The sequence below is a fragment of the Aquarana catesbeiana genome, linkage group LG08 (genome assembly GCF_042186555.1).
Source record: "Aquarana catesbeiana isolate 2022-GZ linkage group LG08, ASM4218655v1, whole genome shotgun sequence".
NCBI classification, from domain to species: Eukaryota; Metazoa; Chordata; class Amphibia; order Anura; family Ranidae; genus Aquarana; species Aquarana catesbeiana.
This window is the reverse complement of record NC_133331.1, coordinates 120,118,901-120,136,842: the sequence shown is the minus strand read 5'-3', so window position 1 is coordinate 120,136,842 and position 17,942 is coordinate 120,118,901.

Genomic DNA, 17,942 nt, shown 5'->3' with positions numbered 1-17,942 from the left:
CTAGGAATCAGAGTAGAGCCATAATAAACGTTAAGAAGCTTGGCGCCCCGGGGTGGGATTTAGAAAGTGGCATATGCTGTATACCTTACGACATGGTTGTTTTTTATTTTCCTGCTAAAAACTTTTTTTTTGTTGTTTTTTTTATTGATGCTTAGAGTGATTGAAATAGGTTCATGGAACGTCAGGGGATTGGGCGATCCCGATAAGAGATCTGCTGTATTATCTGAGTTGGAGGCCCAGGGTGTTGATCTGCTATGCTTGCACGAGACGCATCTAACAAACGAAACTAGGACAAAATTGGGGGGTAGGAAATTTCAATCGCAATTTCATGCTGTTTACTCCTCCTATTCGAGAGGAGTAAGCATATTGATTAAAAAAGGGGTGTCGTTTACCTGCAGGAGTGTGCGGATCGACACGCTGGGCTGCTATATTTTTTTACACTGCCTACTAGACGGTAGAGAATTTGTTATTGCAAATATATATATTCCTCCTCCTAGCAAGTTGGAAATTCTATACTATCTGTTAGAATATATGGAGAACAAGACAGGGATCCCATTGATCCTGGTTGGGGACTTTAACACAGTCCTTGATAGTCGGCAGGATAGACTTTCATCTAGTACCCGGACAGGGAGGGCAGCGGAGGGGAGGCTTAAGCAGTTTCTAGAAGAAGTGGGGTGGTGCGACTTATGGAGAATCCGCAACCCAAACGCTAGACAATATTCTTGCTACTCAGGGACGCACTGCACACTATCTCGAATAGACCTAGCCATAGGCAATAAGGAAGCGCTTCCCATAGTACATAAAATAGATTATGGCCCAAGGGGATTATCAGACCATTCACCCTTAAAACTGCTGTTATGCACCGGGGATAGACAGATATATAGGCCTTGGTCAGTAAATCCAGTATGGTTGGAGGTAATAGGGAACATGGAAGAAATTTCTACTGGCCTAAAGGAGTTCATATTGAGCAACTTGGGCACAGCGGCAGGGGGGGTGATCTGGGACGCTCTAAAGGCCTTTCTTAGAGGGCTCCTAATCCAGCAAATAGCAAGGGCAAAGTGAAAAACAAAAACGCAGGAGGACCGCATCAGAAAGGAGGTTATAGACCTGGAAAGGCAGTATGTTCTGTGCCCTACTATAGAGCTAAGGGAGTTATGGGTTAAGAAACAGCAGGAATACAAAGTGGTAACAATGAGAAAGGCTGAAAATAAAAGGCTTTTCCAGAGGCGGAGATTTTTTGAGGAGGGGGAAAGAGTGGGCCGTATGCTCGCTGTAGTGGCTAGCACCAACTCCCCGTCCTCAACAATCTCCGCGATTAGATCCCCAAAGGGGGAAATCGTGACGGATCCTGTGAGGGTAAGGGAGATATTCCTCGATTTTTATAGTTCCCTGTACAAAACGAAACAGTCCGCAGAAAATGATGCACTAGACAGACTACTGGAGGGAATCACATTACCAACTTTACCACAATAGATAAAATGAATTTAGAGGCCCCTATAACCCTAGAGGAACTAAGAAGCGTGGTGGCTGCTATGCCCAATCATAAAACTCCAGGCCCAGACGGACTCCCCCTGGAAATTTACAAATATTATGGGGAGATTTTGCTCCCCACTCTTCTGAGGACACTAGAGGAGGCGTTCGTGGATGGAGGCCTCCCCTCCTCAGTGTCAGAGTCTAATATTATACTTATTCAAAAGGAAGGGAAAGATCAACTAGAGGTAGCCTCATACAGACCAATCTCCTTGCTGTGTTCGGACATCAAAATCCTAGCAAAGGTATTGGCAACCAGACTAAGCAAATGCATTGACAAACTGATTCATCCAGACCAGACGGGATTTATTCCCCATAGGTCTACCAGTGTTAATATTAGGAGAGCATATTTGAACTTGCAGACCCCAGTTGTAGACGGGGATTCTAGAGCAGTTATGTCTCTGGATATCGCTAAAGCTTTTGATAGCTTGGAGTGGGGCTACCTCTGGGGAATAATGGATAAATTTGGGTTTGGCCCGATTTTTGTTAAGTGGGTAAAAATCTTGTATAGCCACCCATCAGCCAAGCTAAAGATTAACAACGAGTATACAGACAGTCTGACATTGGAGAGGGGGACAAGGCAGGGTTGCCCGCTGTCCCCCCTCCTGTTCGCCCTGGCGATGGAACCGCTGGCGGAGGCTATAAGGAGGGCACCGGATATACGGGGTTTCGGGAGGAAGGGTAGCGAAGAAAGAATCGCACTCTACGCGGACAATGTCCTGGTATTCCTGGGTGATACGGGCCCATCTCTGGAAAAAATGATGCAACTGGTAGAAGGATTTGGGAAAGTATCGGGCCTAGTAGTTAACTGGGACAAATCTTCATTACTACAGATGGACCCAATTAATAATCCCCTCTCTGACGGCCTCCCTGGGCTAAAAGTAACTGATAGGATAAAGTACCTGGGAATAGAAATGGCTAGCGATCCCAACGATTACATTCGGGATAACTTGGTCCCTCTACTCACGAAGCTTAAAAAAAAATGCGATATCTGGTGTCGGCTTCCCCTGTCGCTGGCAGGGCATTCAAACTTGATCAGAATGATTTGGTTACCACAAATCCTCTATATTCTCCATAACTCCCCCGTATGGATCGGGAGAAAATGGTTTATAAAAATAGACTCTTTATTTAGGGACCTCCTCTGGAAGAAAGGCCAGGCCAGGATTAAACTGCAGGCATTACAGCGTCCTATTTGGGAGGGAGGATTAGCAATTCCCCATCTGTATGGATATTTTCTAGCTGCCCAGATGCAGCACCTAGGGGGCTGTGAATCCCTGAGCGAATCAAGTGCTAGCAATAAAATAATGCTGGAAGGCAGCCCACATAGGCGCTTGGTAGATGCACTTGAGGCCGGCTCTCTCCAGAGAAACTTACCAACATTTAAACTAGTAAGCAAAACTTGGCAGACAGTTAAGCTGATTATGGGGTACAGGGGCATTACTGAATATTCGCCAATATGGTCTAACGAATCCCTGGGGGAATTAAGGGCTATAGAAAAGAACCCTGTTTGGGAAAGCCATGGAATCCATAGATTGGTGCAGTTATATACTGACATCAACCCGAAATCCTTTATGGAACTCAGAACGGAATTTGGCATCCCATACAATACATTCTATAAATACCTGCAGATAAGTACTCAATTTAAGTCCTCCCCTATGGAGCGAAGTAAAACACCTCTCCTCAATAAAGTTGTTAAAGGAACAAATACTAAGAGGTTGATTGGAGCTGTGTATACACAGCTAGTGGACAAGATACTGGCTCAAAGTGTGGCTGTTGGGCCTAGAGCGGGTTGGGAGGCGGATGTGGGGAAGTTGTCGGATGCCCAGTGGAAAAAAATACTGAAATCGGGGCAGATGGTGTCCGTCTCTCCCTCACAGAAGGCCTCACACCTACTCCTTATACATAGAGCTTACTACACCCCTAGAAGATTATATAGATTTGGGAGTAGGCCAGACGACAGATGCCCTAGGTGTTGCAGGACAGGGGATCTCATACATATGGTTTGGAGATGTCCAAAATTGGTAAGATACTGGACGGAAGTGGTCAGGACAATTAACCGCAGATTTAAAGTTAGCTTGGAGCTAGACCCCAGGGTATGCGTGCTGGGACTGGTGGAAAATATTACGGGTCATACCAGTACAACCACTGCCATAGCTAGATGCCTATACCAGGCGAGAAAGCTGATAGCACAATCCTGGCTCGCGAAAAAAACCCCATCTATGGAGGAATGGCTTAAAACAATGGATTCCCTGGTCTGGACAGAAAGGACAGTATACATTAAAAAAGGGAACTACAGAAAATTTATTGGTATATGGAAGCCCTGGTTGCAGGAACTGAACACCCGTTATTTATTCTGAATCAACTACCTTTGAATCTCTGATGAATACAGGGGCGAATAGCTAGCCAGTGCAGTAAAAGCCAGAGTGCTGGAACAGGCCCCATTGGGGCCTAAATAGATATAATATGACGCGAATCTTAGAGTTTTTCCTTTTTTGACCCTTTGAAGGGGGCGGAAAGGGGATCAGTAGATAAAGGGGGGGCCGGAAAATTAGGGGGGCAAAGGGGAAGGGAAAAAAGGGGATAAATGTAGCACATTATAAAATATTGCCACGTATCCACACGTCAACACTCGAAATCACTATAGAGAACAGTAGACACGTGAAGTATTGGGTTTTAATATATTGTTTGAATTATGTCTTACTGCTTGCGACAAATGCACCTTAAATGTACCCTGATACGTAAAGTTTGTAATTCTTTTTCTATACTGCTACAAAAAAAAATAAAAGCAAAAAAAAAAAAAGAAACCAACTTTAAAGTTTTGGCACGGTGGTATTTAGTACCGGCCAGAATAGCAAAATTTGTTCCATCCTATTCAGACTCATGTTTCCAGGGATGTCCAACGCCTGGTACACACTTGCATATCTGGTGGCTATGCCCGATAGCCCAAGAATTTTGGAAGAAAATATTTGAGATAGCCTTCAAAGCTCTGGGCATCTCTATTCTTCCAGACCCGGCAATGGCTCTTTTGAATCTCAAACCATCGGACCTAACGCAAACTCAGTTCAAATTATTCATTCACCTTGCCACTGCAGCTAAACAAACTATAGCCAAAGCATGGAAATCTCAAACTTTGGTAGTGGCTGAAGCTAAACATAGGATGAACAGAGCCCTTATCTTTGCCAAAATGACGGCTATAGAAAATAAGAATAAGAATATAAACACATTTTGCAAGATTTGGCAACCTTGGGTCAAATATTACTTACCAACTGACTTTGACCAATCCGTACCTTTACCTTGCTAAGTTTACTCTTCTTCCTTCCACTCCATATCATTAGACATATGCACTGCTCAGGTGGGGGCCGCACCACCACCACGAGAGACTTTCTTTCTTTCTCTCTTTCTTTCTCTTTCTTTCTTACTTTTTGCTTTCTCCACATATTGACTTACTGACATTAAATTAGAGGTGAATGATACTTACTTTACATTTTTTTCCCATATGTAGATTAAAGCTTGTGTTGCTTAATTTTGGTTCTATTAATGGTATCTTTCCCTTGTTTCTCCTTTCTTTTTTTTTTCTTCCTTTTTCTTTCCATCCTATAATCCTTATACATGAGATCATTTACCAGTATTGATACTTCAGTCATACATTGTTCATTTTTCTTATAATATCATCTTTTTTTGTATATATACTATATTTACTATATATGTGAAGAAAACAAGAGTTATTGTTTATTTACCTTGATCACTCTAATAGGGCGTACACACGGTCGGACTTTGTTCGGACATTCCGACAACAAAATCCTAGGATTTTTTCCGACGGATGTTGGCTCAAACTTGTTTTGCCTACACACGGTCGCACAAAGTTGTCGGAATTTCCGATCGCCAACCACGCGGTCACGTACACCACGTACGACGAGACTAGAAAAGGCCGGTTCAGAACCAAGCGCGGCACCCTTTGGGCTCCTTTTGCTAATCTCGTGTTAGTAAAAGTTTGGTGAGAGACGATTCGTGCTTTTTTCAGACTCGTGGCTTTCAGATCGTTTTCTGCCGTTCAGTTTGTGCTTGTGGGTTTGTATCTGCTCTTCAGTGCGTGCAGTCAGTTCGTATCAGAGTTTTCTGTGTGATCTTGCCTGCTTGTTGCTGTTTTTCAGGTCGCTCTTCACAGGCCTTGCTGTTCTTCAGTGCGTTCTGTTACTTCGTTCTGAGCAGCCGACCGTTTTCTAGCCATGTTTCGTATGCATACTCCTCGTAGAGTTCATGCTGTGCGGGGGCTCGGTGTTGGGGTCCTGACCTTGACACAAGTCCAGTCCATGAACAGGGTGGGGAGGAGTTCATGGATCAAGAATTGGTTGCTTCAGCGTGACCAGTTCTCTCATATGCCTTTGCTCTGTGAGATCCGTGAGAATAATCCTGATGATTTCAGGAACTTTCTCAGGATGACGGACCCCGTGTTTTACCGTTTGTTGGCTTCGCTGACCCCCTATATCAGCAGGCAGGATACCTGCATGAGGCAAGACATCACTCCGGAGCAGAGGTTGGTCGCTACCTTGCGGTATTTGGCCACAAGGAGAAGTCTGCAGGACTTGAAGCTCTCGACAGGCATCTCCCCCTAGGCTCTGGGTATCATTATCCCAGAGACCTGTTCTGCCATCATACAGGTCCTGCAGAAGGAGTATATGAAGGTAAGATTTTTATCCTTTAATATCACATTTTATTGTATTGAATGTTTGCTAATATATTGTATTTCTTTCCTCATTCCCTAATTACCATGATTGTAATATGCTGTGAATGTCCCCTTTGTCCTCATGCATGCTGGATTTTTATGTAATTATTATTTTAGGTCCTTCATACATATTTGCCCTTCAATAACCTCCCCAGCATGGTGTCTCCTGCCCTATATTCACCTCATGTAGTCACTTAACAATGTATTTTATCAGCTCCATAGTAGTGCTTTACCCCAAACACCCCCTAAAATGTTTGGAAATGTTATTTTTGATTTAAATTCAGGCAGAGTGCCAGAGGCTTTTTTTTGTGGTGTCCCCAAATAATATTTAGTAACCCTCCCAACCCCCAACTGCTAGGTCAGCTGATCCCAATTCTCTATCTATCCTCAATCATCTATCTGCTGACTTTGCCAAACCCATACACACTATACCCATCTCTTTACTGGTGAGATTTATGGATGAATTCCCCAAAGCATGTAGTGCAAGGGCCTGCCTGTATACTTTCCAATGGTACTGTTTAAAGTTTTGGTATCCTATTATTATCTTGATAGGTAATAGCAGAATGTCCAAATGTCCTCAAATGTGTACAGTGTGTATTTATATCTTTGTATTATGACACTTCTTACCTGTCCAGTGGGCTGCCAATAGTGTAACTAAGGAGGGGGTGTTCCAAGTAATACCCATTATTTAGGCATTCAGCTCTCAATGAAGTGAAGAGGGTTACCTGTCCAAGATTTACACACACCCCCTATAATGTTAGAAATGGCCCATGAGAGGGGGGGGGGAATATGATAGGTGTACCTTATACTTTGGCCTTGTTAAATTCCCCTTACTAAATTCTATCTGGAGGTTGCCCCATAATGTTTGTGTCTCATCTGCTTGCCATGTTTCAGAGTAAAAATAGTAATGTTTATTGTTTTTTCCTCAACAGTTTCCTTCCACGCCACAGGAATGGCAGACTGTGGCCTCCCACTTTGCCCAGCGGTGGGACTTTCCTAACTGCGGAGGGGCAATTGATGGGAAACATGTCCACATCGTCCCACCACCCAACTCGGGGTCGTACTATTTCAACTATAAGGGGTTCAATAGTATAGTGATGTTGGCGGTGGTGTCGGCTAATTACGACTTCCTGTATGTGGACGTGGGGAAGAATGGCCGGATGTCCGATGGTGGAGTCATCGCCCAGACGGAGTTCTACAGCTGTCTCCAGAATGGCAGCTTGGACTTGCCAGCTCCAGAGGACAATGTGGAAGGACTCCCATTTGTGTTCGTTGCTGATGAAGCATTTGCACTGGGGGACCACCTGATGCGGCCATTCCCGATGAGGACCCTCACCCCGGAACAGAGGGTTTTTAATTACCGGCTGGCCAGAGCCCGAAGAGTGGTGGAGAACAGATTTGGAATCCTGGCCAGCCGGTTCCGCCTATTTCTGACACCTATCCATATGGCGGAGTATAAACTGAACCATATAATACTTGCGTGCTGTGTTCTCCATAACTTTTTACGGAAACATTCGGCCAACTATGCTGGCTCAGTTGGGCCTGAGGCCGGAAACCTACATCAAACCACACTGACGGCGCTTGAAAGTGGCCGTCCTGGCTTGGCCTCCCTGAGTGTCCGTGATGTCCGGTTACGCTACCTGGAGTTCTTTGCGGGTAGGGGAGCTATCAATATGCCAGACAATATGTGAAGCCTTTTTCAAAAAAAAAAAAAATCTTTCTGGACATTTATTGCTTGTGTTTGTTTGAGCTGACCCTGACAGAAATGTGTTTAGTACAGAAAATGGCGTGATTGTGTAACCTTATACAAAGCACTGTTGTGTGTTATTTACTAAATGCAAAAACACATTTCACTACAAGTGCACTTGCAACTGCACTGAAACTGCACTTGTAGTGCAAAGTGGATTTGCCCTTAGGAAATAACCCCCATTTTCTCATAAAACAACAATTACATCACCCCAAAAGTGTTGTAGCGTTGAGACAATAATCCACACATTCTTGATTAACAATCTTTTGAATACCTGCACAATCACATGTGCATTTACCAAAGGTTTTGCTGACAAACCAACATGTTTGTTGTATACCAATTTTGGTGGTGGCATTATCCAAAATTAAAATGTCCATTTTATAGAAAACAGGCCTGTGTAAAACCAACAAGAAAGACACAAATCTTGATCTTACAAAGTTCACATTTGGTAGAACTTGAAGGCAATATCAGACATGAGTATTTAGGAACTGTGTTTAATATTGCGTTCAGATGGGGGGAAATCACCCCTGGAAAAGCCAAATTTGGAAGATGCACACAAATTTCACAATGTCAACATGTGCTAGCTGCCATCACGGGGGATCAAGGGATGTGTTTTGGGGGAGCAAGCCCTTCCTCTCAGCTACTTTATTATTGAGGAAGGGGTTGCACCCCCAAAACGCGTCCATTGATCTCCCGTGATGGCAGATAGCACATGTTGACACACTGTGTGCATCCTCCAAATTTGGCTTTGGGAAAAATCACAAAAACATTTAGCACATTGTAGCACACAAAAGAAGAAAGTGATTTTGAGGGGTTTTAAACTCACCCCAAAACATCAATGATGTTTTTATATTTTGGAATAACATCATTGATGTTTTGCTTGATGATTTCCAATTGTAAATTACACCCCATGATCTCCCCGATCAGGATCTGGGCACTTTTGGATGTGAAAGGATCTTCATCCACAACCTCACGATCACCTAAAAAGAGAGGAACCCCAAAATAAATTTGGTTTAAAAAAAATGCCGCCATCCATCTCTTATCTGAGCCTGTGGTTGCAGACACTCACCTGTTGTGGTGACTAGTTCCACCACGTCTTCTTCCTCCTGCTCAGCTTGTGTTGGGGGGATTTCACCTTCTTCCAGAGGGGGGGGGGTTCTGGTCTCCTCAGATGAGGGGTGTCCTCCGAGTCTTTTCTCCCCTATGTCAAACAAAATGGTATAATTAGCACACAGATATTTAATGTCAGAACTATAAAGATGAAACATTGCTTGGAAGTGGGGTACAATTATCTATTTTAGCAGAGTTCCAACATGTAGCTTTTTTAATGCCCTTTGTCAACCTGCAATACTTTACCTGTTTTGTACAAGCTTCACAGATGGAGACCCCCCTATAGTATACACTGGAGCACCTGTGTGGCCCCCCTAATAAAAAGGGTGTTCTTTTGTCCCACACTAGTGCTCCAGTGTCCAGATGTGAAAACAGCTGCTGAGTGTCCTCTCCTTACACACAATCTAGTTTGCATTTCATTCTAGTAACAAAGCCATCTACACAACCCAATTCTTTTAAGACAAGTATAGGGCGTCAAAATGGTGGCCAAATGCATATGGGCTAAACAATGTTATTTTATATTTGGAACCAAAAATGTTTGATCCGAACGAATAATGTGCCCATGAACATGAAAGTTGCCATTTTAAACTGTTCAACAGTTCCTAAAAGCACAGGGAGCAGCACGAACGTAATAAACACAAAAACTTTTTTGCAGCACTCTCCGGATCTTTCTGTACTGCTCATGTTCTCGTAATTTCAGGTCCGACCACCGCTTCCTGAGCTGATCTTTCAATCGTCGTATCCCGAATTTACGGTGCAGACTCCTGACCACTTTCACCATGATCTTGGCCTTTCTGAGATTGTGGTTGGGGTAAGGCCCATACTTTCCATCATAGTCGGCCTTCTTCAGGATGTCCACCATCTCCAACATCTCCCCAAAGGACATATTTGAGTCCTTACATCTCCTTCTGGATCGGGACGTTTCAGGCTCCGGCCTCTCCTCCTCCTCCTCCTCCTCGTTGCTACAATTAGCACGCACCTGCTGTCTATCCGCCATGTGCTCTTCCCCCACTTGCATTTCATTCTAGTAACAAACCCATCTAGACAAACAAATATTTGGCATCCAAGTAGGCCCTAAAAAATGTGGGAAAATGCTTATGGCCTAAACAATGGTGTTTTAGAGGCCGAAAGAAAAATGTTTGATACGAACGAATAATGGGCCCATGAACATTAATGTTGCCCTTTTAAACTGTACAATTAAGAAAAGCATATGGAGCAGCACGAACGGAATAAAGACAGAAAGAACAGGAACACAGCACAACTACTTACTTTTTTGCAGCACTCTCCGGATCTTTCGGTACTGCTCTGGCTCTCTTAAATTTAGGTCCGACCACCACTTCCTGAGCTGATCTTTCGATCGTCGTACCCCGAAATTCCTGAGCAGACTTTTGACCACTTTCGCCATGATCTTGGCCTTTCTGATATTGGGGTTGGAGTAAGGCCCATACTTTGCGTCATAGTCGGCTTTCTTCATGATGTCGACCATCTCCAACATCTCCCCAAAGGACATATTTGTGGCCTTAAAACGTCTCCTTCTGGATCGGGACATGTCCGGATCCGGGCTTTCCTCCTCCTCCTCATTCCTGTAATTATCACGCACCTGCTGTGACTCCGCCATGTGCTCTTCCCCCACTGCGCCGAACGAAAAGGGGCGGGGAATAGACTAGAAAGAACGTCAGGGGCGGGCGGAGTTATACGCATGCGCAGTGTGTATAAAGCGTAACACACGTGCGTCTTACGTACGATCTGTGAGCGGAGGAAGGAGCATCGGAGACGCCGATCGTGATAACGAAGGTAAGATCTAAACTTGCGCCTATACTGCTTCGAAATGGAAGCCTATATTGTAACAAGATTAGGAGAGTTTGGCCTGACATTAGGGTTTGTCTTGTGTTGTGTCTTGCAGACAAAATGGATGGGTTCAACGACCACAATTTCCTGCCCCTGTTCATAGACAAGTACAGGGAGCTGCCCTGTCTGTGGCAGGTGAGACACCCCCACTATAACCACAAACAGAAGAGGCAGGCAGCACTGGAGAAACTGCTGGAGTTGGTGACGCCGGTGGTCCCCACAGCAACCATCCCTTATTTAAAAACTAAAATTGGTGGCCTGAGGAGCACTTATCTGAGGGAGCGCAAGAAGGTCACAGATTCCCAGAGATCCGGAGCTGCAGCAGATGACGTTTATGTCCCCAGGCTGTGGTACTATGAGAGACTGCGATTTCTGTCAGACCACACTGAAGTCAGGGAATCCCTCTCCACTCTTCCTTCCACGCTTCCTTCCACCCCAGCTGAGGCTTCCGATGTCCAACCTGGGCCTTCCAGCCAGGAAGAAGTGGAGGAGCCCAGCTGGAGTCAGGTATAGCATTCTTCTACAGATTTCTAGTCAATAAAGAAATGATGTTTACTAGATGTTATTATTGATCACCAATTGCTGATTGAAAAAAGTGTTTTACATATCAATAGACAGTAGTGGGCACCCAAAATTGGGACAAGAATGAAAACTGCTGGGCTCAGAATGATAGTCTGTTATATTTGTTAACATTCAATTTGCAGCAGTCAGGAGGTGAAAATTGTGTGTGATTGATGAAAACAATACTAAAACTATGTTCCTTTTTCATACACAGGAAGACCTCAGCCAGGAGGAGGTTGTGGAATGTGGCAGTCAGGAGGAAGCGGGGATTAGTGGCAGCCAGGAGGAGGCGGGTATTAGTGGCAGCCAGGAGGAGGCGGGGCTAAGTGTCAGCCAAGAGAAGCCTGGGACCAGTCGCAGCCTGACTGAGTCTCAGGTCCCTCCCCTCCGCCTGCCACATAAACGAGCCAGGAAGACGACTCCGAGTCCCGTGCAGGATTCAGCGTACAGGCTGATCCAGGAGGCTTCTGCGTCCCTCCGAGCCTTACCCACTCCTGAAGAGGCCTTTGCCTGCATGGCTGCCACCAAATTGCAGGGCATGCAGGAGGGTCAACGCAAGCTCTCTGAGGACCTGATTTATAAAGTCCTACGTAAGGGGTTGAGTGGGGAATTAACACCCAAGACGGATGTCATTGAGATCGACGATCCTCCTCCTCCTCCTGCTGCCACAATTCCACCACCACAGCCACCGCGTGGAAGGAGGCGTGGAAAGAAAACCAAAGAGTGATGACCCTGGGTTCAGTCTGGTCTGACAGAAGATGCAGTCTCTCGTGTGACCACAGCCTGGGGACACAGATGTCATCTGCTGCTTTCCGGATCTCTGGGACTTCTGGACCACACTGCCCTCCCTTAGATAAGGACTCCTCAGGCCACCAATTTTGCTTTTAAATAATTGATGTCTGCCCTGGGGGTCCAAGGCTTCACCCACTTCTGCAGTTTCTCCAGCGTTGCCTCCCTCTTTGTTTAGTTGTGACCCCTTAATACATTTTTTGGGTAAATTCTACTCTCCTGTGTGTGTTTTCATCCAAAAAGGACAGTTTGTTGGTGAGGATTCAGGTACATTTCTAACATAAAATGTGAAATTAACAAGGGACAACAACACCAAACAATCTCCTACAGATTAATTAGAACAACATATCAATGGTGTTGTGGGAACTTGTCACAAAAAACACACACAAACATTTTCTGGAGTACAAATCAAAATCGCAAAAAAAAAAAAAAAAATAGAAACACAAAAAAAGATTCTACATTAAAGCCAAAAAATAAATAAAAAATATACAAAAATATGTTGTCAGATGTGAGAAATCAAAATATATTGAGGGAATCCCGATAAATAGTAATGAAATAAGTTTGTGAGAAGTGTGTGTGAATATGAGCAGCAAAACTACTTAATTCTTGTCACATTATAAAGAAGAAGAGAGTGCGCTGTATTAAACCATTTTTAACATTGCAGCGTGACGAAAGTGCTGCATCCATTGCGAACGCTAAGTTTACCAGAACGAGCTGTCCCGTCTCGGAATTTCTTCTGAGCATGCGTGGCACTTTGTGCGTCGGAACAGGCCACACACGGTCGGAAATTGACGCGATCGGATTTTGTTGTCGGAAAATTTTATCTCCTGCTGTCCAACTTTGTGTGTCGAAAAATCCGATGGAAAATGTCCGATGGAGCCCACACACGGTCGGAATTTCCGACAACACGCTCCGATCGGACATTTTCCATCGGAAAATCCGACCGTGTGTACGGGTAATAAGATTCGTCAAATATTCCCTCTATTCTGTAAATTTATAATTTATTGTCTTAAGATCATGCCCCCATTCGTCCACAGTTTGATCCCATTTGGGGTGGTCGGATGGTCTGGAGGCATGACTCAACTGATGTGCAGATAACTGAAGGAATTTTATTCATTTTTTTTCTTCATTTTTATTTTTATACTTCTTATGCCCCGTACACACGGTCGGATTTTCCGATGGAAAATGTCCGATCGGAGCGTGTTGTCAGAAATTCCGACCGTGTGTGGGCTCCATCGGACATTTTCCATCGGATTTTCCAACACACAAAGTTGGAGAGCAGGAGATAAAATTTTCCGACAACAAAATCCGATCGCGTCAATTCCGACCGTGTGTGGCCTGTTCCGACGCACAAAGTGCCAAGCATGCTCAGAAGAAATTCCGGTACGGAACAGCTCGTTCTGGTAAACTTAGCGTTCGCAATGGATACAGTACTTTCGTCACGCTGCAATGTCAAAAATGGTTTAATACAGCGCACTCTCTTCTTCTTTATAATGTGAGAAGAATTAAGTAGTTTTGCTGCTCATATTTACACATACTTCTCACAAAGTTTTATTTTTGTTTTTTTTATTGGGATTCCCTGAATATATTGTTATTAGTTGTCACATCTGACAGAATGTTTTTTTTTTTTTTTTTTTTTTTTTGGGGGGATTTTAAGCCCTTTTTTTTTAGATTTAATGTTTGTATTTTTTCTAAGGCTGATCTTTGTTCAATGTTATTTTTATTTTTACTCCAGAATATTTTTGTGTGTGTTTTGTGTGTCAAGTTACCCCAACACCATTGATATCTTGTATTATTTAATCTCAAGGAGCTTGTTTGTTGTTGGTGTCCCTTGTTCATTTCACATTGTATATTTGAAATGTACCTGAATCCTTACAAACAAACTGTCCTTTTTGAAGTAAAACACATAGGAGAGTATAATTCAAAACAAAAATCCTTTATTAAGGGCTCAGAACCAAACAAAGAGGAAGGCAACACTGGATCAACAGGAGAAATTAGCGAAGCCTGGGACCCCCACGGCAGACATCAATTCTTGAACATCAAAATTGGTGGCCTGAGGAGTCCATATGTAAGGGAGGGCAGTCTGGTCCAGAATTCGCAGAGATCCAGATAGCAGCAGATGACATGTGTGTCCCCAGGCTGTGGTACCACAAGAGGCTGCATTTTTTGGCCGACCAGACTGGATCCAGGGTCCTCACTTTCTGGTTTTCCTTCCACGCTTCCTTCCTGGCTGTGGCTGTGCTGTTGGAGATGTGGCAGGAGGAGGAGTAGGACCTGGAGGAGGAGGAGGACTGGGAGGACCTAGAGGAGAAGGAGGAGGAGGACCTGCAGGAGGAGGAGGAGGAACATCGCAAAGGTGTGTCTGAGCTGTAATTTGGCCCCTCATACCTTTGTTAAGAGCCTCCAATATGAGTGACTCACACATGAGTTGTTGTCCCTCCTCCATCCTCTGCATTTTATAGGTGGTGGCAGCAATGTCCTCCTCCATGGTTTGTGGTGCTCCCAGGACCTCTGTAGCCCTCCAAAAGAGTCCTCTGGCAGCCTCCTCTAGGGCACTCCTCCTCCTGCCACTTTCTCTTTCCAGGGGGGGTGGAGGGACATGGTTTTAGTTTTTGCTTCCTCAATCACAATCCTAAATTAGTACTCCCAACTAACATCTAGGTAACATCATTAATTGGACAAGCAGAAATATTTAGAGGAATGCTATACCTGGCCCAATCTGGGCTCCTCCACATGCGGCCTGGAAGGCCCAGGTTGGGCGTCAGAAGCCTCAGCCGGGGGGGAAGGAAGCGTGGAAGGAAGACTGGAGAGGGATGGCCTGGGTTCAGTCTGGCCTGCCAGAAAATGCAGCCTGTCGTAGTACAACATCCTGGGGACATAGATAACATCTGCTGCTCCTGATCTCTGTGAATCCAGGACTTTCTTGCACTCCCTTAGATATGTACTCCTCAGGCCACCAATTAAGATCTTTAAATAGGTGATGTCTGCCGTGGGGATCACCTGCTTCACAATTTCACACAATTTCTCCAGTGCTGCCTTCCTCTTTGCTTGGTTCTTGTAATGTGGGTGGTTAACCTCCCACAGACATGGCAGCTCCCTTAACATATCTAGGAATACTGACATGAAGTCATTGTCTTTCAGTAGCATATCCATGTTCACTGCAAGACACAACACAAGACAAAGCCTAATGTCAGATAAAACTCTCCTAATCTTGTTACAATATAGGCCTCAATGTAGAAGCAGTATAGGCACAAGTTTGTCTCTTACCTTCATTCTTACAATCTGCGCGTCCAATGCTCCTTCCTCCGCTCACAGATCGTACGTAATACGCACGCGTGTTACACTTTATATACACTGCGCATGTGTGTAACTCCGCCCGCCCCTGACGTTCTTTCTATTCTATTCCCTGCCCCTTTTCGTTCGGCGCAGTGGGGGAAGAGCACATGGCGGAGTCACAGCAGGTGCGTGATAATTACAGGAACGAGGAGGAGGAGGAAAGCCCGGATCCGGACATGTCCCGATCCAGAAGGAGACGTTTTAAGGCCACAAATATGTCCTTTGGGGAGATGTTGGAGATGGTCGACATCATGAAGAAAGCCGACTATGACGCAAAGTATGGGCCTTACTCCAACCCCAATATCAGAAAGGCCAAGATCATGGCGAAAGTGGTCAAAAGTCTGCTCAGGAATTTCGGGGTACGACGATCGAAAGATCAGCTCAGGAAGTGGTGGTCGGACCTAAATTTAAGAGAGCCAGAGCAGTACCGAAAGATCCGGAGAGTGCTGCAAAAAAGTAAGTAGTTGTGCTGTGTTCCTGTTCTTTCTGTCTTTATTCCGTTCGTGCTGCTCCATATGCTTTTCTTAATTGTACAGTTTAAAAGGGCAACATTAATGTTCATGGGCCCATTATTCGTTCGTATCAAACATTTTTCTTTCGGCCTCTAAAACACCATTGTTTAGGCCATAAGCATTTTCCCACATTTTTTAGGGCCTACTTGGATGCCAAATATTTGTTTGTCTAGATGGGTTTGTTACTAGAATGAAATGCAAACTAGATTCTGTGTAAGGAGAGGACACTGAGCAGCTGTTTTCACATCTGGACACTGGAGCACTAGTGTGGGACACAAGAACACAATTTTTATTAGGGGGCCACACAGGTGCTCCAGTGTATACTATAGGGGGGTCTCCATCTGTGAAGCTTGTACTAAACAGGTAAAGTAACAGTATGTAACAGCGCCGAACAGTATGTTGTCTACCGGGCGCTCGGGTTCGGCACATCACGGATCTTGTGGACAGATTACTGGGAGGGGCTGGGGAAGACCCGGCTGTCATGATGCACGTTGGCACCCATGACAAAGTCAGAGGCAGATGGAGTGTCCTAAAGAACGATTTTAGGGACTAAATTGAGGAAAAGGACCTCCAAGGTAGTATTCTCAGGAATACTACCGGTACATCGAGCCACACCAGAAAGGCAGAGGGAGATTAGGGAAGTAAACAAGTGGCTGAAGAGCTGGTGTAGTAAGGAGGGGTTTGGGTTCCTGGAGGACTGGGCCGACTTCTCAGTCGGTATCCGGTACTATAGAAGGGACGGACTGCATCTAAATGAGGAGGGTGCAGATCTGCTGGGAATGAAGATGGCCAAAAAGTTAGAGGGGTTTTTAAACTAGGCGATGGGGGGGAGGGTCCAGAGACAGTGATAGCCAGCGCGGATGATATTCCAGAGGGTAGTGTTGGGGGCATTAGTGGTAGGTTAACCAAAGCACAAAAACACAAGGTGAGTATAGTAGCAAGTCCTAGTTGCAATTATGAAACACCCAATACGAGGACAATATGCGACCGGTCTAAACTATGTGGCATGTTCACCAATGCCAGGAGCATGACAGACAAGATGGGTGAACTAGAGATACTGTTGTACAAGGAGGATTTGGATTTTGTGGGAATTTCAGAGACCTGATTCAACAGCTCTCATGATTGGCTGGCAAACATTCAAGGGTATACCCTATACCGCAAGGATAGAGAGGGTAAAAAAGGGGGAGGGGTATGCCTATATATCAAGAATAATGTACAAGCGAATGTGAGAGATGACATCACTGAGGGAGCTAGAGAGGAGGTGGAATCCTTATGGGTAGAGCTCCAAAGGGATGAAGCTAAGGGGAAAATAATACTGGGAGTATGCTATAGGCCCCCTAACCTGAAGGAGGAAGTGGAGACGGATCTATTATCACAAATTGGATTAGCAGCAAGGATGGGAAGTGTTATCATAATGGGGGATTTTAATTATCCAGACATAGACTGGGCGGAGGGAACCGCGCATTCATTTAAGGCTCACCAGTTCCTTAATGTCTTGCAGGACAATTTTATGGGTCAGATGGTAGACGCACCAACTAGAAATAAAACATTACTGGATCTACTGATTACCAACAATACAGACCTGATCACAGATGTGGAAATACGGGGCAATTTAGGTAACAGCGATCACAGGTCAATTAGTTTCAGTATAAATCACACAAATAGGAAACATAAAGGGAATACAAAGACACTGAATTTCAAAAGAGCCAACTTCCCTAAACTACAAACCTTGCTAAAAGGCATAAATTGGGATAAAATATTAGGAACAAAGAATACGGAGGAGAGA